The sequence below is a fragment of the Perca fluviatilis genome, chromosome 1 (assembly GCF_010015445.1).
Source record: "Perca fluviatilis chromosome 1, GENO_Pfluv_1.0, whole genome shotgun sequence".
In the NCBI taxonomy this organism is placed as follows: domain Eukaryota; kingdom Metazoa; phylum Chordata; class Actinopteri; order Perciformes; family Percidae; genus Perca; species Perca fluviatilis.
Window position 1 is genome coordinate 8,970,288 of NC_053112.1, and position 23,542 is coordinate 8,993,829.

At 40.4% G+C, this 23,542-nt stretch overlaps 2 long non-coding RNA genes across 2 annotated transcripts; both read right to left on the reverse strand.

Moving 5' to 3' along the window:
* Nucleotides 1–1,386: 1,386 nt before the first annotated feature.
* On the reverse strand, nt 1,387–16,323 carry LOC120559564. Its single transcript, XR_005639319.1, has 4 exons — nt 16,244–16,323; nt 16,076–16,149; nt 14,884–15,175; nt 1,387–1,445 (listed from the first exon to the last, which is right to left on the reverse strand). It is a non-coding gene; the product is annotated as an uncharacterized LOC120559564 (long non-coding RNA).
* On the reverse strand, nt 4,317–10,691 carry LOC120559581. The gene is made up of 3 exons (XR_005639324.1): nt 10,620–10,691; nt 9,884–9,961; nt 4,317–4,642 (listed from the first exon to the last, which is right to left on the reverse strand). It is a non-coding gene; the product is annotated as an uncharacterized LOC120559581 (long non-coding RNA).
* Nucleotides 16,324–23,542: the final 7,219 nt, after the last annotated feature.

Sequence of the window (23,542 nt, forward strand, 5' to 3'; positions counted from 1 at the left end):
GTAAGAACCTATTTTCTGACCAGATTGCAGGCTTCAGCTGAAATGTGAACTCTTTACAGATTCATTTTGCAAGGACGATTTGGATTCGCCAGCTACAGGTCAGATTGACTGAACTCCTCCACTATCTCACCAGAGGGAAGCTTTGAAAGAGATGTATTAAAATGAATTGACTTTAAAATATCAAAATGAGAAAATAATTAATTGCCAAGTAAGTAGTACTTACAAGGAATTTTCCTTGGTTGTTGGTGTATACATGAACACGTTAAACATTAAAACAAACAATGAAACAAATAAAACATACGTATAACTATGAATATGATAACAAAACATGGGTTTGTGACGGATCATGAATATTTTGACAGCCCTAAACCACAGGGTTAATCCTGCTGCCAACCAGGATTATAACTACAGAAACAGCAGATGTGGTCAGCAAAGCAAGCCTTAAAGGGCAGTCATCAGCTGAATGTGGCTTTTAAATTAGGAGTTATACTCACATTTCACATCAATAGAGATGGATCTAATTGTCCTCCCCCGCTCCTTCGCAGCTGTACAGTAATACTGTCCAGAGTCAGAGGACTGGATGGAGCTGAAGACGAGCTGTGGTCCTTCACTGAGATGTTTGTATACATTCTCCTTGTACCAGTTGTATTTAGCTGCTGGGTTAGCATCACTGCTACAGGTCAGATTCACTGAACTGCCCTCCACTATCTCAGCAGAGGGACTCACTGACACAGAGGGGAGCTTTGGAGCATCTGGAGAAGAAAATGTATAAAGACACATTTCATTAAAACAATAAAAAGTCACTATACAGAAAATCATTTCTATCATGAATAATACAGTGGGTCATCTGGTGAGGAGAAAATGTACACGTTGAAATCATGTTCTTGTTAATACAAAAGTGGAATGAGTGACTGAATATAAGCGCAAATATTACATAATAATAATAATAATAATTAATTAACATAATGTCTTGAGTTTCTCACATTAAATCTATAGTTTTCTAAGTTTGCTCTTTTATTAGTGACACTGGAGTAAACTCACACACTGGAGTAGAGCGGTAATCTTCATATCCTGTAACAGCACAGGAATAGCTGTTGTTATCTTTAACAGAGACTCTGAGAGAAGAAGATGTTTCTCCATCCATTTTCTGTCCATTATTGTACCAGACATATGAAGGATTATCAGATACATTACAGCTGCTGTGACACCTCAGCTCTCCCTGGATCGATGATCTTGTCACCTGCACCTGGAGGTCTGGAAAGGTCAACATAGAGCAGAAATGTCATTTCAAACTAAACCATTAAAGTACATGCATGCAAACAGACACACAAAAGATCCACAGGAAAACAATTGAAAACAAATATTCCAATACAATATTACCTGTAACAGACAAAGTGACTCCAGGTGAACCAGTGAAACCTCCAAGTGTATGGTTAGTTATGAACCTGAACTTGTACTCAGCCGAGTCGCTCTCTCTCAGGTCTGTGATTGTCAGAGTGCAGCTCTTCTCATCACAGTGATACTGCACCCGACCTGTGTAGTCGGAGTCCTTTTTCAGATCCACAGGTGTATTAATACTCCCTTTAGTAAACCATAATCGTTTTCGAACTCCTGTAGTTTGGTTGCTTGCTGTGGATGGGCATCTGTAGGAGCATGTTATGTCCACGGTTGATCTCTCTAAGGCACAGATCGGAGTGGAAGGGTAAGTCACTCCCCAGTCACTCTGGCCCTGCATCACTGCAACACAGAGCACAGCAGGAAGCACAATCAGACTCAGAACATAAAAGTAAAGACAGAATTTTATTGAGGTTCTCCAATATGGAAACTTACAAAGACAAAGATACATCAGCATTTTGGGGAAATATTTCTTTCATATTTAATCTTATGTTATTATTACTATGAGTTAAGAAGTCCATAAAAATGTCTGACTTTCATTATGTCATATCTGCACTAAGCCACAGTGAACACAGATGTGGAGAAGTCCAAAGGCAAAGTGGTCAGCAATGCATTGAAGGTGTGAATCTTAATGCAGTTTTAAAGGAAATGAGAGGGAGAGATTGTCTGACGTGCTGTGTCTGAAACCTCCCACCTTCTGCGAGAAACAAAATGATGGGGACGTTTGGTTCGTATCTTTGAACTCTTAATAGATGTTATCATGTCCTCTTAAAAAAGGACATACATTTATAGTTGACCTTAAATGACTGAATCCTTCAAATGAACCACTCACAGCTCCAGTTATACAGTTAATTAAATAGCAGCACTACCATTACTGTGCAAAGATACACAACCCTTAAATGTTCAGGTAATAGGATACAGGGGGGTGTTGCATGCGTATAAACATTTACACAATCTGATGACAGTTGTCACCACAAAAAACCCACTGAGTGCTAAACGTGATGATACAGAAGAGTCTGAAACACATCATTACCTACGACAAGATGCAACAAAGAAACAGAAGTGAATGTGTTTTACTGGTTTGCATCACATCAAAAATGAAATCTAGAAAAGTCAATGATTTAGGAATTAAATTTTTTTACTTTTTTAAAACTCTGAATAAGTGTACTAAATGCCCTACAGTGTAAATGTATGATGTGTAAATGAATGATAAACAGTACCTGGCACAGAGAGAAGGAAGACAACAAATCCCATCGCTGCTGCAGTTAAACTCATAGCTGCTCCTCTCATCTCTCTGTGTAACACAATAAAACATGTCAGCAGATAAAATAATGTACACAGGAGGTATACAGTATCAATAAACTAATCAATACACTGTTTCTACTTACAGTGAAGACGGACGTCGTCTTTAAAGATGCCTCTCTGTTGTCAGTGAGCAGAAGACAGATATCAGGCTGATAAAGACTACATTTCCTTCCTCTTTTGATCATTAACATGCACGATGACCCACATGTCAGTACATACCCACAACAGGGGACTGCAGATGTAAATTAGCCTGAGGCTAACTCTGGTACAATGCATCAATTGGTAACATTTATGTTTAAAATTGTACATTGTCCCTAATAAAAAAAACTAAATAAATAAAAAAAATGTAACACATTAAAAGTACTTTTAATGACTTTGGCTTGTATAGGAAGCTCCATTGAATAACATGTGTGCATAGATGTTTATGTTTTTGTATTTAAAATGGGATAAAAACACAGGAAACTAGAAGGGCACTATGAAAGCGCAGACCTCCGCCAAGCCATGCCCTATTTCACAATGTTAACAAAGTGTTACTTTATCCAGTTAGGAACAACATTTTTCGATTTCTGCATTACAGGGATGCAGGAAAATTGCCCCACTCACAATGTTAATTAAAGTGATTAATCCTTTGTGTATTTGCCCCATGGTTTAGATCCGCTCCAAAATATAATGGGTCCTAACTGCTACACCCATTTACCAGCTTTCATAAAGATATTTCCTGTAATCCTGCTGACAGACAAAAATATAAAAAAAACCAAAAAAAAAAACTGTATGGCTAGATACCACTGGAGGTAATAGAGAACATGTGTCTGTTTGTAGTTTTGGTGGAGTGAGCCTTGTAGAAATATTTCTATAATCTAGATGTATTATTCTCAGTATAAAAGTTTATAATATATGTGAGTTGTGTGTAGTCATGAGACGTGGTTACAACTCCAGGGGAGACACATTTGAACTCCCTGTATAATGTATAGACCTGGACACACCAAATGATTAGCTTAAGCTTTGATTACATTTTAGTTCAGGAATGTGAAGTATAACAAACTCTTATAATCCACTTGTTTTACTTGAACAAATGCTCATCATTAGAGTATTGCAGAAGGTATCCCTTATAGACTTTTGAAAAAGGCTTATCATTTAGTGAACCTTGACCTACTCTGCTTTGATGAATGAGAGAAGAATTTAGCTGAATGACGATTTACAGCTCAAATGTAAGGTTAAGGTTAAGGTTAAGGTTAAGGTTATCTTCAGTAAAAACTGTGTCTGTGCATCTTCATATCAGCAACATCCAAAATCATAATAAACGTAAACACTGTGGCTCATTTCATCCTCAGAGGGTAATTATGTGAAAAATAAGATAGAGCAAAATAAACTTTATTTGTCCTACTAATATAGTGTCCTACTACTAGGCTTATATTTGATTTCAACATGTGAAAATCTAAACTGTACATGGAGTAATATGTGATGCATTCAGTTCACTGTCTCCGTTATGAACAAACTCTATTGGCTCTGTCAGCCAGGACAGGTACAAACCCAGAGGCTGCTCAGGAGTTTTCAAAAGTTATTTATTACGTAGCATTTCAAAAATACAACTTTAAACGATAATTTCTCTTATATAACTTGCTCTACAGGAAAAAAAATAAGCTTGCATATACATTAGTAAGTCACACAGCACCTGACCATCAGATGATCTAAACAAAAAATTATGTTTGACGTCTCGACATGATTCAGTTCAAGCTGCCAACACCACATTCTTCTAAACGTTCTGCTACATGCTGCTGCTGACTCCTATCTGCTGCTGCTACTGAAAACTGACAATAAAATCTTCTGGAGTTGAAGGTAAATGTTTCCAGATCCCCCGCACCCTCCACAGCCTCGCTCTCCACAGGGATATTTCTCATATCTCATCTTCTCAGATGTTCCCATACACAGGACAAGAGTCTGACTGATGGGGAGAGACGACAAAATGAGGACCTCATTCATGATAACTGCATATATTAAGAGTTTATCAGAAACGTTTTATTTTTATCATGTTTGAATGTATATTATTCGCTTTACACGTTTTTCAGCTTGTAGAGCATTTAAGAGCCAAGTTATTGTAACTCTGATATATATATATATATATATATATATATATTATCTCTCTCTCTCTCTCTCTCTCTCTCTCTCTCTCTCTCTCTCTCTCTCAATTCTATTCAATTCAAAGGGGCTTTGTTGGCATGAAAAGTGTCAAGAACAATGTTGCCAAAGTATCAAACTACAATTTGTCCAAATATTCAGAGAGAACACAATAAATAGTGTGTGTGTGTGATTTAGAAAGCATCATAGCACAGAGACGGCACTGGTGAAAATTACTAACGACCTTCTAACTGCTCCTGACAAAGGACTTGCCTCTGTACTTACTAGATCTTAGTGCTGCATTCCACAATATTGACCATACCATCCTGTTACAGAGATTGGAACATTTAGTTGGCATTAAAGGAATCACACTAAACTGGTTTAAGTCCTATTTCTCTGATCAATTCAACTTCAATTCAATTCAATTTATTTATAGCATCATTTCATAGATAGAAGAGTTATCTCAAGACACTTGGACAGACCCAGGCTCTTGTTAGGCGGTGTCTGACTGTGCCGGTTGGGGGTGTGAGGAACAGTGGCAATAATAGTCACAATAAAGATAATGGATCAGTGACTAGAAATAGTAGTTGTAGTAGTTCATGGCATAGCAGGGCACTGCAGGGGTGTCCAGGACGATAGCAGGGTATAGCAGGCCACAGGACGTAGCAGAGCACTGCAGGGGCGCGAGGACATAAGCAGGCGTAGTAGGATGCAGCAGGACGTAAGGGCACTGCAGAGCGTAGCAGGTGTAACAGGGCATAGCAGGGTGCACAGCAGGACCACGGAGACAGGCTGCAACCATGATTTAGGGCCACCGTAATCCAAGGAAACATGCTGGGGCGAAAAAAGAAACCTATGGACTCATAAGCTCCCCCAGAGCTAGGTTAGTAACAAGGATTTCTGGAACATGGAAGCACACAGATGGAAAGAGAGGGGAGAGAGAAGCTTAGTGTGTCAAAGGAAGTTCTCCCGGCAGTCTAAAACTATAACAGCATAATTAAGTCCCCCGCAGTCTAAAACTATAACAGCATAATTAATAGAGACAGGTGGGAGGAGCCCAGTGGCGCCTGGAACTCTCCCTGCCGGATTGGGCTGTACTGGCCTGCCTCCCTCTGCTTTGATTATATCATTGATTATATGGTAGATGAGTCTACAACGCTGAAGAGAAGCAGAGAAGAGAAGGGGTGCTGTGTCTGGAGCTATACACCCTCCCCTGCCGGTCTAGGGAGCCGCTGTAACACCTCACTCCCTAACTATAAGCTTTATCAAAGAGGAGAGTTTTAAGTTTACTCTTAAATGTGGTGACGGTGTCTGCCCCCAAACCCAGACTGGGAGCTGGTTCCACAGGAGAGAAGCCTGGTAGCTAAAGGCTCTGGCTCCCATTCTACTTTTAGAGACTCTAGGAACCACAAGTAACTCTACATTCTGGGGCGCCAGTGCTCTAGTGGGGCAATAAGGTACTATGAGCTCTTCCAGATATGATGGTGCTTGACCATTTAAAGCTTGGTAGGTCAGAAGGAGGATTATAAATTCAATCCTGGATTTTACAGGAAGCCAATGCAGAGCAGCTAATACAGGAGAAATATGATCTTTTTCTTAGTTCTTGTCAGAACACGTGCTGCAGCATTCTGGATCACCTGGAGAGTCTTAAGGGTTTTATTTGAACATCCTGATAGTAAGGAATTACAATAGTCCAGCCTGGAAGTAACGAATGCATGGACTAGTTTTTCAGCATCATTTTGAGATAGGATGCTCCTACTTTTGGCAATGTTACGATGTGAAAAAAGGCTGTTCTTGAGGTTTGTTTTTAAGTGGGCGTTAAAGGATCGATCTCAATTTGTTAATGTTAACGATAAATCCTCCAAGTCTGCACGCAAAGTTAGTCAAATGCGTTCCACAAGGCTCAGTGCTTGGGCCAATTCTATTCTCCTTATATATGCTTCCTCTAGGCAATATTATTAGGAAACACTCAATTAACTTTCACTGTTATGCCGGATGACACCCAATTATACCTATCAATCAAGCCAGTCAGTTAGCTAAACTTCAAGCATGCATTAAAGATATAAAATCCTGGATGACCTACAATTTTATGATGTTAAACTCAAACAAAACGAAGTTTTTGTACTGGGCCCCAAACACCTCCGACCCTTCATTATCTAAAGATATAACTACCCTGTATGGCATTGCCCTGGTCTCCAGCACTACTGTCAGAAATCTAGGAGTTATTTTTGATCAGGATATATCCTTTAACGCCCATCTAAAACAAAACTCAAGAACAGCCTTTTTTCATCTTCGTAACATTGCCAAAATTAGGAACGTCCTGTCTCAAAACGATGCTGAAAAACTAGTCCATGCATTCGTTACTTCCAGGCTGGACATCTGTAATTCCTTACTATTAGGTTGCCCAAATAAGTCCCTTAAGAGTCTCCAGCTGATCCAGAATACTGCACCGCGTGTTCTGACAAGAACTAAGAAAATAGATCATATTTCTCCAGTATTAGCTTCTCTGCATTGGCTTTCTGTAAAATCCAGGATTTGAATTTAAAATCCTTCTCCTTACCTACAAAGCTCTAAATGGTCTAGCACCATCATATCTAGAAGAGCTCTTAGTACCTTATTGTCCCACTAGAGCACTACTCCCCAGAATTCAGAGCTACTTGTGGTTCCTAGAGTCTCTAAAAGTAGAATGGGAGCCAGAGCCTTCGCTATCAGGCTCCTCTCCTGTGGAACCAGCTCCCAGTGTGGGTTCAGGGCGAGACAGCGTCCGCACATTTAAGAATAAACTGAAAACCCTCCTCTTTGATAAAGCTTATAGTTAGGGAGTGAGGAGTGGCAGCGCCGCTTAACCCGGCCACCATGCTTCTCTTCATGCGTCCAGTCAGACTCATCTACCATATAATCAATAATATAATAAAAATATAGGGAGGCAGGCCAGTACAGCCCGATCCGGCAGGGGAGAGTTCTAGCCCCAACCAGGCTCCTCTCATTAACCTGCCTCTCTTATTTATGCTGTTATAGTTCTAAACTGCCGGGGACTTCCTTCTTTCCTTTGACACACTGAGCTGCTCTCTCCTCTCTCTTTACATTTGTTTCCATTTGTGTGCATCCTTGTCCCAGGAAATGCTTGTTATTAACCTAGCTCTGGGGAGTTTACTCCTGGAGTCCTTATGTTTTTTTTCACCATTTATATTTCCTTTGATTAGGATGGCATCAAGATCTTGGTTGCAGCTGTCGCCGTGGTCCTGCTGCACTCCTGCTATGCTCTCGGGAGCCCTGCAGTGTCCAGCTGTGTCCTGCTATGTCTAGCTATGCTCTCCTGTGCCACGCTACATCCTTCCACGCCCTGCAGTGCCCTGCTATGACATGAATAACTACGACTACCATTTGTAGTGACTTTTCCTTTATCTTTATTGTGACTATTATTTCCATTGTTCATTACATCCCCAACCCGGCACTGTCAGACACTGCCTACAAAGAGCCTGGGTCTGCGAGGTTTCTTCCTATAAGGGAGTTTTAAGAAAATTAAGAAAATTGAGCCCCTGCAGTCGTTTAACGTAGACTCACGAAACTTGGTACACATATGAAGCATGTCAACATGTACAAAAAGCCATACCCTAAAACCAAGACCAAGCCCCATTTTGATTTCAAAGTTCGAAATTGAGTGCGATTTTGGCCATTTTCACATGTCGTACTTTAACAAACTCCTCCTAGAGATTTCATCTGATCAACTTCAAACTCGGTCTGTGCCATCTTAAGATCTTAAAGATGAAAAGTTGTTAAAAGAAAAACTTTTCGCTACAGGGCGTGCCGTGGCGGGGCAGCCATTTAGTCGCGTTCGCCGCCAAAACAGGAAGTGGGTGTAATTCGAGGTATGCGTTGTCCGATTACCTCGAAACTTTTCACGATTCATAAGAGTCCAACCCTGAGGACATATAATGGCCGATATTTACTTAAAGTCATAGCGCCCCTAGTAGCAACAGGAAGTAGGCCTAAAAATCAAGGTGCTATACTTTAACGAACTCCTCCTAGAGATTTCATCCGATGGACTTCAAACTTGGTCTGTACCATCCCAACATCCTCGATGAAAAGTTATTAAAAGAAAAACTTTTCGTCCAGACCGTGTGGGCATGGCGTGTGGCGGCCATTTTGAGTGTTTAGCGATGAACAAAGAAGTTGTTGTAACTTGAGGTATACGTTGTCATATCTGCCCGAAATTTCTCACAATTGACAAGGGTCCAGGCCTGAGGACACCTACAGGCCAAAATTGACTTTCTTTGGTCGCCCCCTGCTGGCAACATGAAATGTGCCTTATATGACAAACATCATCCAATTTGCATGAAACTCAGAATGTGTGGTCTACATGTGATAATGAGCCGCCCCCTATAATATGACCACGCCCACTTACTCAGGCCACGCCCCCTTTCATAACATTTGAACCGTTTAAGGTATACCCTTGTGTGAGGTGTCATTGAACTCAGCACAGACTTCCTTCTTCATCGGTGATGGTTTGACCCGCCCCCTAAGCTTAAGCCACGCCCCTTTCATAACATTTGAACCATTTAAGGTTGACCTTTGTGTAAGGTATCAATGAACACAGCAGAGAGTTCCTTTTAATTGGTGTTGGTTTGGCCCGCCCCTTATGCTTTAGCCACGCCCCTTTTATAACTAATGACCCGTTTGATGTAGACCCATGTGTGAGATATCATTGAACTCAGCAGAGACGTCCTTATTCATTGGTAATGGTTTGGCCCGCCCCTACGCTTTAGCCACGCCCCTTTTCACAGCTGATGAACTGTATGACGTAGAGTCTTGTATGAGGTATCATGGTATCATTGAACTCGGCAAGGAGTTCCCTTTTCATTGTTGACGATTTGGCCGCGTCTGAGTGCAGCGAATGCACGGTCGCAAGGGAGCGCGCGTCCGCCTGTAACCTTGACGCGCAGAAGCCGAGGGGCCCGGTCCATCGCTGCTCGCAGCTTTAATTATTATTTGATACTATAAATTAAATTAAATTGAATTGTGTGTGTGTGTGGCGTGTGTGTATGAGTGTGAGTGCTGGACTTCATACCAGGTCTTCCTGCTCCTCTGGGTATTCTGTCTTTGCTGCAGTGTCTGAGATGTTCTCATAATCAGGACAAGAGTCTAACTGATGGGGAGAGACGACAAAATGAGGACCTCATTCATGATAACTAATTATATTATTATTTTCTTTATCATATTTAATTATTTGCTGATAATTCACTTTACACCTTTTTCACCTTGTAGAGCATTTATGAGCCAAGTTATTGTAACTGTGATATATACAGTATATATATATATATACTGTATATATGCTGTATACTGTATACACTACATATATATATATATAAATATGTACCCTCTCCTTTCTCTCTCTCTCTCTTTTTTTTTTTTTTTTTCTGGTCTCTCTATTCTATTCAATTCAAAGGGGCTTTGTTGGCATGAAAGCGTCAAGAACAATGTTGCAAAAGTTTCAAAATACAATTTGTCCAAATATTCAGACAGAACACAATAAACAGTAATATGAACATGAACACAATGTTAGGATGGATTAATATTTATTACATAAATCTATTTGTATAAAAAGGGGTATTAAGCAATATCAAACAAAATTAATAAAAATGTAAAGACTTAGGAGAAATAATATAAATATGTACAGATATTTAAATCACTATAACAAATGTATAACTAAACAAACACAGTATTCTTTTTTTGGGATGTGTGTGTGTGCGTTTGTGTATGAGTGTGGATATGTCTCTCTCTCTCTCTCTCTCTCTCTCTCTCACCTCTAGTTCTACAGGCTCATGTGGTTTAGTGGTGGAGCTCAGAGTTTTCTTCTTCCTGAATTGAGTCCAACTACAACAACAAATAAAGAATGCAACATAATGAAATTCACAAGACAGAAACTAAAGGAAGTTTGAAGAAGAAAATAAAACAACGGTGACTGAACTGATGGATTTGTATTATTTTACCCTGCCCACAGACTCAGGAGCAGCAGTGGGATCAGCATCAGGACCACCACAGTCGGCCAGATGATATGCATTATTGTTGTTGAATTCCCTGGAAATATAGATAAATACACACCTCATTAGTAGGATCAGATTGATGAATCACTTTGCTGTCTGTTAATCAGTCAGTCAGTATCATCCATGTCTGACATGATGGAGGTTCCTCCCGGAACACAGCTACACAAAAACAGTTTGGAAATGCACACATGGAATTTAATTTTCTGGGATGCTACATATTAACATGTGAATCAGGTCTTGTGCAGTTAACAGGTGTTTGTGCAGGTGAAAGTGGAAAAACTTACCTGCTCCAACAATCACATTTAAGGTGGAGTTCTGATGTCCTCTGTTGTTCTGGGCTTCACAGTAATAATTCCCACTGTGTTCAGCTCTGAAGTCAGTGATGGTGAAGAGCTGACCTGATGCTTTCGGTGAGTCTTCATTCTCCTTGTACCAGGTGTAGATAGCTGCTGGGTTAGCATCACTGCTACAGGTCAGAGTCACTGAACTGCCCTCCACTATCTCAGCAGACACAGAGGGAAGCCTCGGAGCATCTGGAGGGAAAAACATTTGCGTTTTAATGAAATATGAACATTTACATTTTCTGTAGAAAAGGTTGGGTATATCTCCATTTGACATAAAGTAAGGCGGTTTAGTATAGCCTGTTACTCTCCTTGGCTGCCAACTTTTGAAATATGAACTCTTTTTTTTTTTTTTTACAGCGTGTGTGTGATTAGTATGAGATATGGGCGTTCCAAAAACCCCCCCCCTTGACCCCTTATTTTTTTTTTTAAAAAAAAAAATCTCCCTCAAGTGTGTAAACACACACTGTACGCTGATGATACTGTGATTTTTCTCTCTGACAATCAAATCCAGAATTCAAAATTTTTATCTGATCTTCAGTTCTTACATGACTGGTTGAAAAAGAACCATTTAACCATTAACGTAAAGAAAACTGAGTGTATGTATTTTCACTCACCCAGAAAAAAGTCTTTCAATGATTCTATTACCTTTGCAAACCAAGATGTTGTTGTCACAAAGACTTACAAATATCTTGGTGCGTTACTTGATACACACCTTACATACCGGGAACACTTTTCTAACTTAACAAAAAGCTGAATCAGAAACTTTATGTGTGTAATAAGCAATGATGGGAATAATGGCGTTATAAATAGCGGGCGCGTTACTTTTTTCAGTAACGAGTAATCTAATTGATTACTCTTCCCATCTTAATAACGCCGTTACTGCCCAAAAATGCGACGTTACTATATTTGAAGCTGTTTTTTCATCAGACCAACCAGATCTCTGAGTCTGAGCCGAGAGGCAAAGACTTTTTTACTGTTCTTCATTGGTTAGTGGGCAGTGCACGACGGGTGTTTCGAAAGCATGCATAGTCAGACACACAACGAACAGCACAAGCAAGTCAGTCAACGAGAGAGAGACAGGTATGGCGTTATGAAATCAAGGAGAGGGTTAACATTTTCTGCTACAGATTTTCCACCTTGGTCAGAAAACACAGGGGGAGACACTTTGTTTTCTCTCCTATGTCTCTAGAGTCGGTACTCGCTCCAAAGCTAATCATCATCACTCTCTCACTTCTCCCCTCACTCTATTACCCACTCCCCCACACACACACACACACACATGCCGGCTTGACGCACACACCAGCGCACAAGTATAAACATCAGGCCACTTACGTTATTTGCAGTACAAAGAGTGTATATATTTATTTATTTTTGGTATAGTGCTTAACAAGCATAATTTAATTTTGCCCAGTTGTGGCCTGTTGAGGTGTTTGTGTTATTTGTATCGATCCACTATATAAACATATCTACATACATGGCATTTGATTGGAGGCTAGTCTCACTTTGTCCCACAGCAACATTAAAATAGTTTAGATTTGTGTACATTGTTTCTGTTAATAATGTATTGTATTAAGTGTCCATTTCATTATAATATTCAGATTTATCATAAATAATTGAATTGTATTTTAAGTTATGTTAAAGAGGGGTGGAGGTGGGGTCACATTTGAGTATTTAAAATTCTACTTGAACAGTTTCTGAAACCTACCTACATGCAATTGTGTTTTCAACAATGTCTTACTGTCTTCCAATCTGTTCTCTTACCACTAAGGAAATTACTGAACCAATAGCTCACCTATACAATCGAGCTCTCAAGATTCACAGTAATCTTCCAAAGTGGTCTCACCATTGCATTGCACTCAAAAGCTCTGACTTACCAGAACTACATAAACAGCCACGCTATTACATTTTATTTTCAGATTCAAAATAGCACTTCACCAACACTTGCTGCACTTTTCCCAACACACAATATGAGACCAGTACGCGTCACTAGGTCAGTTTCACAGGCATTCATTCCATTCCCCCATACAAAAACAACTATGGTCAGAAATCCTTTTTCATACATACACCAAAATTTGGAATGACATTCCCCATCACATCAGAACAATACCATCCATCACAAATTTCAAAAAGGCATATAAACTGTTCCTTCTCGACAGTTACACTTGCACTCATTGATTGTTCGTGTATTGTCCAAGTCTTGTTTGCACTATCTGTATTGTTGTTTTAGTTGTCTGTATCTGTCTAGCCCATGCTAATGTCCTGTACAAATGTTTCCGTCTTCACGTGCCGTAACTGTGTTCTATGTTCTATGTTTCTGCAGAACAAGAACCTGCTGGAAACCAGTTTTTAAACCAAGTCAGGCCCCTTTGAACTGTAACTTAATGTTACTTTTAATCCTTTCCTGTATAATAAATTAAATGACTGCTGTTCTTTAATTGATGCCAACAGCATCACTGCTACAGGTCAGAGTAACTGAACTCCACTCTCTCCAGCAGACACAGAGGGAAGCTTCGAGCATGTGGAGGAAAAAAATTTACGTTTTAACAAAATATGAAATTTATATTTTCTATAGAAAAGGTTGGATAAATCTCCATTTGACATATAGTAAGGTGGGTTAGTATAGCCTGTTACTCTCCTCGGCCACCAACTTTGAAATATGAACTCTTTTTTACAGCGTGTGTGAAAACATTGAAATTATATTAAATTAGAGTTATGTGACTGCTGTTCTTTTAACTGATGCCAACAGCAAATAAAACTACCTATTTATCATCCACTGCTGTTCAGTGACCCACAACTGTGAATGTGAAGAGTTGAAGAAAGCAGGTATGATCAGCAAAGTAAGCCTAAACAGTGAAGTGTTGCTTATTATATTAAAGCTGTTTCCTCACATTTCACATCAATAAAGATGGATTCAGATGTCCTTTTCCCCAGCTGGTTCTCAGATGTACAGTAATACTGTCCAGAGTCAGAGGACTGGATGGAGCTGAAGACGAGCTGTGCCTTTCCATTTAGAGGTTTACCATTCTTGTACCAGGTGTAATTAGCTGCTGGGTTAGCATCACTGCTGCAGGTCAGAGTCACTCTACTGTTCTCTCTGATTTCCCCAGTGGGAGTCAGAGACAGGGGACCAACCTTTGGAGCATCTGGAGAAGATAACATGAAAAAAGTTAATTTTAATAAGAACATGTGGGGAAGTGTGGTATGATGGTGTGTGTGTGTGTGTGTGTGTGTGTGTGTGTGTGTGTGTGTGTGTGTTGTGTGTGTGTGTGTGTGTGTGTGTGTGTGTGTGTGTGTGTGAGTGTAACAAACTCACACACTGGAGGAAGCGGTAAACTTCATGTCCTGTAACAGCACAGGAATAGTTGTTGGTATCTTGAACAGAGACTCTGAGAGAAGAAGATATTTCTGCATCCATTTTCTGTCCATTATTGTACCAGACATATGAAGGATTATCAGATACATTACAGCTGCTGTGACACCTCAGCTCTCCCTGGGTCGATGATCTTGTCACCTGCACCTGGAGGTCTCGGAAAGGTCAACAGAGAGCAAAATGTCATTTCAAACTAAACAATCAAAGTACATGCATGCAAACAGACACACAAAAGATTCACAGGAAAACAATTGGAAACAAATATTCCAATTAAATATTACCAGTAACAGACAAAGTGACTCGGGTGAACCTGAACTTGTACTCAGCCGAATCGCTCTCTCTCAGGTCTGTGATTCTCAGAGTGCAGCTCAATTTATCACAGTTATACTGCACACGACCTGTGTAGTCTGAATCGGTTTTCAGATCCACAGGTTCATTATTACTAAATTTAGTAAACCATAATCGTTCTCGAACTCCTGTAGTTTGATGACTTGTTGTGGATGGGTATCTGTAGGTGCACGGTATGTCCACGGTTGATCTCTTTAAGGCACAGATCGGAGTGGAAAGGTAAGTCACTCCCCAGTCACTCTGGCCCTGTATCACTGCAACACAGAGCACAGCAGGAAACACAATCAGACTCAGAACATAAAAGTAAGGACGGAATTTTATTGAGGTTCTCCAATATGGAAACTTGGTAGATGACAAACACTTTGACCAAAGCTACTTGGCTCTAGAACGTCTGACTGCATGTTCATAAGACAAAGATGTCTTACATCAGCATTTTTGGGAAATATTTCTTTCATATGGAATCTTAAGTTTTATATGTTCTTATTAATAATTTAGTTTAAAATAAAAGTGCATAAACAGATCTGAAGTTTTAATTAGGTCATATCTGAATTAAGCCACAGTGAACACAGATGTGGAGAAGTGCAAAGGCAAAGTGTTGCTTAGTGATCAGCAGTGCATTGAAGGTGTGAATCTTAATGCAGTTTTAAAGGAACTGAGAGGGAGAGGTTGTCTGACGTGCTGTGTCTGAAACCTCACACCTTCTGCAAGAAACAAAATAATGGGGAAGTTTGGTTTGTATTTTTGAACTCTTAATAGATTTTACCTTGTTCTTTTAAAAAAGGACATACATTTATAGTTGACCTTAAATAACACTAACAGTTCCAGTTATACAGTTAATTAAAAAGCAGCACTACCATTACTGTGCAATGATGCACAACCCTTAAATGTTCAGGTAAAAGGATACAGGGGGGTGTTGCATGCGTAAATGTTTTTACAGAAGAGTCTGAAACACATCATTACCTACGACAAGATGCAACAAAGAAACAGAAGTGAATGTGTTTTACTGGATTGCATCACATCACAAATGAAATCTAGAAAAGTCAATGATTTAGGAATTCAATTATTTTTTGTATAACGTTTTTAAAACTCTGAATAAGTGTACTAAATGTTCTACACTGTAAATGTAAGATTTGTAAATGAATGATAAACAGTACCTGGCACAGAGAGAAGGAAGACAACAAATCCCCTCGCTGCTGCTGTTAAACTCATAGCTGCTCCTCTCATCTCTCTGTGTGTTACAATAAAACATGTCAGCAGATAAAATAATGTACACAGGAGGTATATAGTATCAATAAACTAATCAATACACTGTTTCTACTTACAGTGAAGACGGACGTCGTCTTTAAAGATGCCTCTCCTCTGTTGTCAGTGAGCAGAAGACAGATATCAGGCTGGTAAAGACTACATTTCCTTCCTCTTTTGATCATTAATATGCACGCACGATGACCCATGTCAGTACATACCCACAACACAACAAACTTATTGTTGTTTTACAAACTATTAACTTAAACTAAAGGGAATATGTCCCACAGTCTGCAGGTGTGGTGAACAAACAGGAATGTATTTGACCTGGGTGGGGTGGGGTGGTGTTGTTTGTATGTTTTTTATTGTGCCCTGCCAGGGGACTGCAGATTTAAAAATGCCTGAGGCTAAGTCTGGTACAATGCATCAAATGGTAAAATTTATGTTTAAAATTGTACATGGTCCCTAAGAAAAAAATAAAATAAAAACAAAGTAACATATTAACCTTTATTTATTCATTCACTCTTTGCCCTGATCACATTCACACAATTAAACATTTATACCTGGAATCTGCCCAGTACAACCACAGCCTGATCTGCTGGCCACTGAACAACTCCACTGGAGCAGTTGGGGTTAATGGCCTTGCTCAAGGGCACCACCCTGGTGGTAATGAGGGAGGAACAAGCACTGCTCTTTCACTTTCACCACCCAGATTTTATCCTGCCGGTCTGAGGATTGAACCATAATAAATGTGAGTTGTGTGTAGTCATGAGACGTGGTTACAACTCCAGGGAAGACACATTTGCACTTCCTGTTTAATGTATAGACCGGGATACACAAATGGATAGCTTAGGCTTTGATTACATTATAGTTCAGGAATGTGAAGTGTATGTTAGAAACAGTTTTTTAGTATCAAGCGGATAGGTGGAAGGCAGGGGGGCGGCTCTTGGGTTAGTGTGTGTGTGTGAGAACTGAAGTAATCTACCCGGAGACAGGCGTGGAGATGACGTTGTCAAGGAAGTACTTAAAAGATTAGGGATATGGTTAGATGGGGTTCACAATTTTGAGAGGGACTGAGTGGACCTGAACCCTGTATACGGTTTGTCTGCAGTCAGGGAAACTTAGGATCTTTTTTGTATACCCACACGTGTGTTGTAACTTAAATGCTGGACTTCAGTAAACTTGCTTAACTGAACTCTTCGTCTCAGATTGATCCTTGTGTCCTGGTAAACTTAAGTCCGATGTAAGAAGGCGCTGGAATAAATAAATTGGAGTCAGATTTGACAGGCCTTAGGGCATTATTTTAGACAGAATTCCCTTCAGCCTTTAAAGCAGACAGTGGAGGGAGCACTCAGTGTGATGGAGCCTGAATGGGCCACACTTCTGCTTCTCCACTAGAGGACAGTGAAACATCACAGATACTGAATCAGGACTCTGAGACAAACTTTTACCATCCATCACTGATTGTTCATAATTAGAGTGTTGCAGAAGGTATCCCTTATAGACTTTTATTTGAAAAAGGCTTTACCATTTAGTGAACCTTGACCTACTCTGCTTTGATGAATGACCCCAAAGAATTTAGCTGAATGAAGATTTACAGCTCAAATGTAAGGTTAAGGTTAAGGTTCTCTTCAGTAAAAACATCTTTATATCAGCAACATCCAAAACCAAAATAAACTTAAACACTGTGGCTCATTTCATCCTCATAGGGACACAAAGTAAGCATGTGAAAAGTAAGACAAAGCAAAATAAACTTGATTTGTCTTGATAGCTTGTAAATGAAATGCTTTTCCAAAATGTTGCACACTAATGTTTCACAGAGTTGTCTACCAGCTCCTTCACTTGTTGTAGAAGATGTTTATTGGAATCAGACAGGAACACTTGGAAAATGTAACATGTAGCAAAGTGTCCTCCTACTAGTCTTACATTTGATTTCAATTCAGTTCACTGTCTCCGTTATGAACAAACTCTATTGGCTCTGTCAGCCAGGACAGGTACAAACCCAGAGGCTGCTCAAGGAGTTTTTTCAAAGTTATTTAGTTATTTAGCATTTCAAAAATACAACTTTAACAGATAATTTCTGTAATATAACTTGCTCTACAGGAAACAATAAGCTAGCATATACTTCAGTAAGTCACACAGAACCTGACCATCAGATGATCTAAACAATAAATCATGTTTGACGTCTCGAACCCGATTCAGATCAAGCTGCCAACACCACAGTCTTCTAAACGGCTGGTCCTGGCCCATCTCAAGACCTGCTTACCCTCCTCACTGGAACCCTTAGAATTTGCCTACCTTCAGAACAGGAGCACAGAGGATGCCATCTCTACAGCATTTCACTCTGCCCTGTCCCACCTTGACAATAGCAACACCTATGTGAGAATGTTGTTCATTGACTTTAGTTCAGCATTCAACACCATCATCCCCCTCAAACTGATCACCAAACTCAGTGAACTGGGCATCAAAACCTCCCTCTGTAACTGGATTCTGGACTTTTCTAACTTCTTTCCTGATCAAGAAGGCTCACCAGAATCTCTTCTTTCTGAGGAGACTCAAGAAGGTCCACCTGTCTCCTCAGATCCTGGTGAACTACTACCACTGCACCATCGAGAGCATCCTCACCAACTGTGTCACAGTTTGGTATGGCAACTGCTCTGCCCATGACCGGAAAGCACTGCAGAGGGTGGTGAAAACTGCCCAACGCGTCACCGGATCCTCATTCCCCTTCATCGAGGCCATCCAGGGCAAGCGATGCTTGCCTATAGGCGCGCAGCATCATCAAAGACTGTTCTCATCCCAACCACAGTCTGTTCACCCCACTCCCCTCCAGGAGGCGTCTCAGGTCTCTCCGCACCCGTACCAGCGGGTTCAGAGGAAGCTTCTTTCCTGCGGGTGTCATCCTACTGAACTCTTGCTCTGCATCCCGATGACAATTAACCTACTCAACCCCCCTCCACACACACACACACACACACATACATGGACAATTTGCACTACCCTATCCCACCCATTATGTTCTATTTATTTATTTACAAATGTACATACTGTAATTACACTTATACATAGCCAGATTCTACTGCTCTTCATACTATTCATCCTGGACATACACTTTTTTTACTACTCTTATAATGTTACCACACTGTGCAGCACTACTATACTGTATATATCTTTCTATATGGTTCATACAGAATATACATATTTTATCCATATTTTTTTCTTATTATATATTCTGCTAATACACTGCATGTATCTATATTATTCTTACTACTATTATAATGTCACTGCTACTACATAGAACATATCTGTACATGTTGTTCATACATTGTTCATATATTACATAGCCATATTTATTGTGCGCTTATAACACTGCAACATATTTCTTTGCCTTTGCACCACCTGTCTATACTTTGTATATCACATTGCTATTTTTGCACTTCTGGTTAGAAAACTGCATTTTGTTGTCTTTGTACTTGTACAAAGACAATAAAGTTGAATCTAATCTAATCTAATCTAATCTACATGCTGCTGCTGACTCCTACCTGCTGCTGCTACTGAAAACTGGCTGAATAAAAACTTCTGGAGTTGAAGGTAAATGTATCCACATCTCCCGCATCCTCCACAGCCTCGCTCTCCACAGGGATATTTCAGTGTCGTACGCGTTGTTTCCATCAGCTGAGTCCCGCCTCTGGTTCAACTGCATCTGCAGAAAATCACATGAAACTGGTGTAAAGTTACGCATGGTAGTGTGACTGTAAATCTGAAGTGGGCCTGTTTTTATTGGATGCAGGAGGCTCTAACCTGACTGGACTTCATACCAGGTCTTCCTGCTCCTCTGGGTCTTCTTTCTGTGCTGCAGTGTGTGAGATGTTCTCATACACAGGACAAGAGTCTAACTGATGGGGAGAGACGACAAAATGAGGACCTCATTCATGATAACTGCATATATTAAGAGTATATCAGAAAAGTTTTTTCTTATCATGTTTAAATGTAAATTATTTGCTGATAATTCACTTTACACCTTCACCTTATATACCAGCATCTCTTATATATATATAAGAGATATATATATATATAATATATATATATATATATATATATATATATATATATATATATATATAAAACACCTTGTATATAGCTATATATATACAGTATGTCAATTCTATTCAATTCAAAAGGGCTTTGTTGGCATGAAAAGTATAAAGAACAATGTTGCCAAAGTATCAAAATACAATTTGTCCAAATATTAAGGACAGAACACAATAAATAATTATATGAACATGAACAAAATATTAGGATGGATTCATATTAATAACATAAATCTATTTGTATAAAAACAAAATATTAAGAAATATCAAACAAACAAATTAAATTCTAATAAAAATGTAAAGACAGCTGAAATAATATAAATATGTACGGATATTTAAAGCGCTATGAGAAATGTATAACTAAACAAACAGCATTATTTTTTTAGGAATGTTTTTGTGTGCGTGTGTGTGTGTGTGTGTGTGTGTGTGTGTGTGTGTGTGTGTATGTGTGCGTGTGTATAGCGTATAGCGCTGAATAGGTGTAGTGCTGAATAGCCTCACTACCAAAGACAACCTCCAACGGCTCCTTGCTGAAAACCTTAACAAGCTCCCGGAGGAAACAACCGACTGGCTAGCTCTGTGCCAGGCTATTCATAGTGCAGCCTCAGAGGCGCCCGGACAATCAAGGAAACATCACCAGGACTGGTTTGACTGCAACTTAGCTGAGATACAGTTACTCCTAAAAACCAAGCATGAGGCCCACAAAGCTCTCCTGTCCTGCCCTGGATCTCCCACCCTTAAAATCACCTTCACTGCTGCAAGAACAGAAACCCAGCGAGCCCTCCGGACTATGGAGGACACCTGGTGGGTACAAAAGGCGCAAGAAATCCAGAACCTGGCAGACTGCAATAACACTCAAGGCTTTTACGATGCTATAAAAGCATTGTACGGCCCCAGGAAGCGGGCGATTGCCCCGGTCCGATCAGCTGACGGGTCCATGCTCTTCAAGGACCACCACAAGATTCTTGCCCGTTGGGCAAATCATTTTGAGAGTCTCTTCAACCACACCAACCCTGTCGACCCACATATTCTGAATAATCTACCAGACCTGCCACCAACCATGCACTTGGACACCCCACTACTTTACTCAGAACTCCAGCAAGATATTGCTGTGATGAAGAACAACAAAAGCACTGGACCCGATGGAATCCCTGCAGAGGTTTTCAAACACGGAGGATACATCCTCACGCGTCGCCTGCACCTCCTGATCCAAAACATCCAAAGGACTGCAAGGATGCTAACATCGTGGTCATTTACAAACAGAAAGGAGACAGAGCAGTCTGCGTCAACAGCCGTGGGATATCTCTCCTCTCCGTCGCAGGGAAAGTCCTGGCCAAGAGCCACAGAAGCTGTGCTTCCAGAAACACAGTGTGGCTTCCGGAAGACCAGATCCACGACAGACATGGTTTTTATCTTGAGGCAGCTGCTGGAGAAGAGCCGAGAACATCACGAAGACCTTTGCGTAGCCTTCATCGACCTCAGCAAAGCTTTTGACTCCATCAACCGTGAGCTGCTCTGGAAACACCTCTCCAAACTTGGGGTACCGCCCAAGTTTCTCAGCATCCTACAGCAGTTGCATGACGGGATGCAAGCCAGAGTTTTTCGAGTTAAACATTGGGCTGAAGCAAGGACGTGTCTTAGCTCCAGTGCTCTTTAACATCCTCCTCTCTGCCATCACCTGCATCTTCCACCGTGTCATGGGACATGAAGACGGTGTCCATGTGGAATACCGACTTGACGGAAGCCTTTTCAACATCCGTCGGCTCCAGGCCCACACAAAGACCAAGACCCGCCAAATCTGTGAGCTTCATTATGTTGATGATTGTGCCGTCTTACAGTTTTTTACAATTGCTTACACACTAAAATTAAAACTTTCCCACAACTAGCAAAACCTTACACGCAAGAAGCAAAACACTAGCCTAGATCTGCACAACTGTAAGCACACTGTCAGCGTCACACTTTTTGCAAAACATCACACACTTGTATGTATGTATGTATGTATTTGACACAGAAATTTATCATGATGTCATTTCCGAGCAAAGGCTTTCAAATGAACACACTCATGAACCAATTGGTTAAACACAGCCACCAGGTATGGAAACACATGATTGCTTAATTGTAGACACACCAATCAGGTTTAAGCGCTATATAAAATGCAGCAGGTAAGTTCACCTGGCCTCAACCAACATGGAAGGAGTCAGAAGAAGAAGACTGAGAGTGAGAGGGAGAATCCACAGAGGAGGAGAAGGAGGTAGAGGAAGAGGAAGAGGCCCAGCCAGAGGTAAAGCCCAAGCGGAGGTAGAGGAAGAGGGAGAGGGAGAGGAAGACCTGAAACCGGAGAATATGCTCAAAGAAGAAGAGGACCAAATTTATCAAATGAAAGTCGCGCAACACTAGTGGACCATGTTGTGAACCACGGATTGGCGCTGAGGGAGGCTGGACTAAGAGTTCAGCCAAATCTTAGCAGATAATATACAGCGGCATCTGTCATAAGGACATTTCGACAAGGAAACAGGTAAAAGAAAATCGGTCTACAGTTACAGTAATCAGCTGCTCATTGTATGCACCATATCAGCACTTTTGATACCCCTCCCTGTGACATTTGAGGATTGAGGGTCGAGAACGACAAGGAGGAAGGGGGCCCATATTTACACGAGGGTTTACGATCTCTGGCCCCAGTCTCAGGTACAACTCATTGAGGCCATGGAGGACGCCTGTGACCAAGTCGATGCCGCAGCTGCGCAACGATGGATTCGACATTCAAGACGGTTGTCTTGCCAATGAGGATGTTTGCCTGTGATGTTGATGAAATTCTCTGGTCCGATCCAGCTAGGCGAAGAGATAATGTCTAGTATTTTTCCGTGTATTTCTGTGTATTTTTGTGATTGTAACCTGTATTGGATACCGTATTTTATGTTTGTCTGTTGTTTGCTGAGCTAACAGTGTTATGCACACTACTGTAGTAGCATGAAAACTGGGACATGTTTTGTTGTGATTCTCCATGTTGACATGTTGACTGATTTGGGTATATGGAGAGAAATAAATTATATTTTCCTCAGTCTGCAGCATTGGTCTTGTGTGGTGTGTGGTGAACTTATTGTATATTTTCACTTTCTCTGTGTACTTCATTTACAGTACTCTAATCACTGAGAAGTAGAATTGCTAAAAGTGTTTTAAGTTAACAACAGCAGTGTGTATCTGATTCAAACAGGATTAAGTCATATGGAACGTGTGTGTTTCATATGGTAACAAAATATGTTTTTTATAAATTAGTGTATAGTTTTTGCA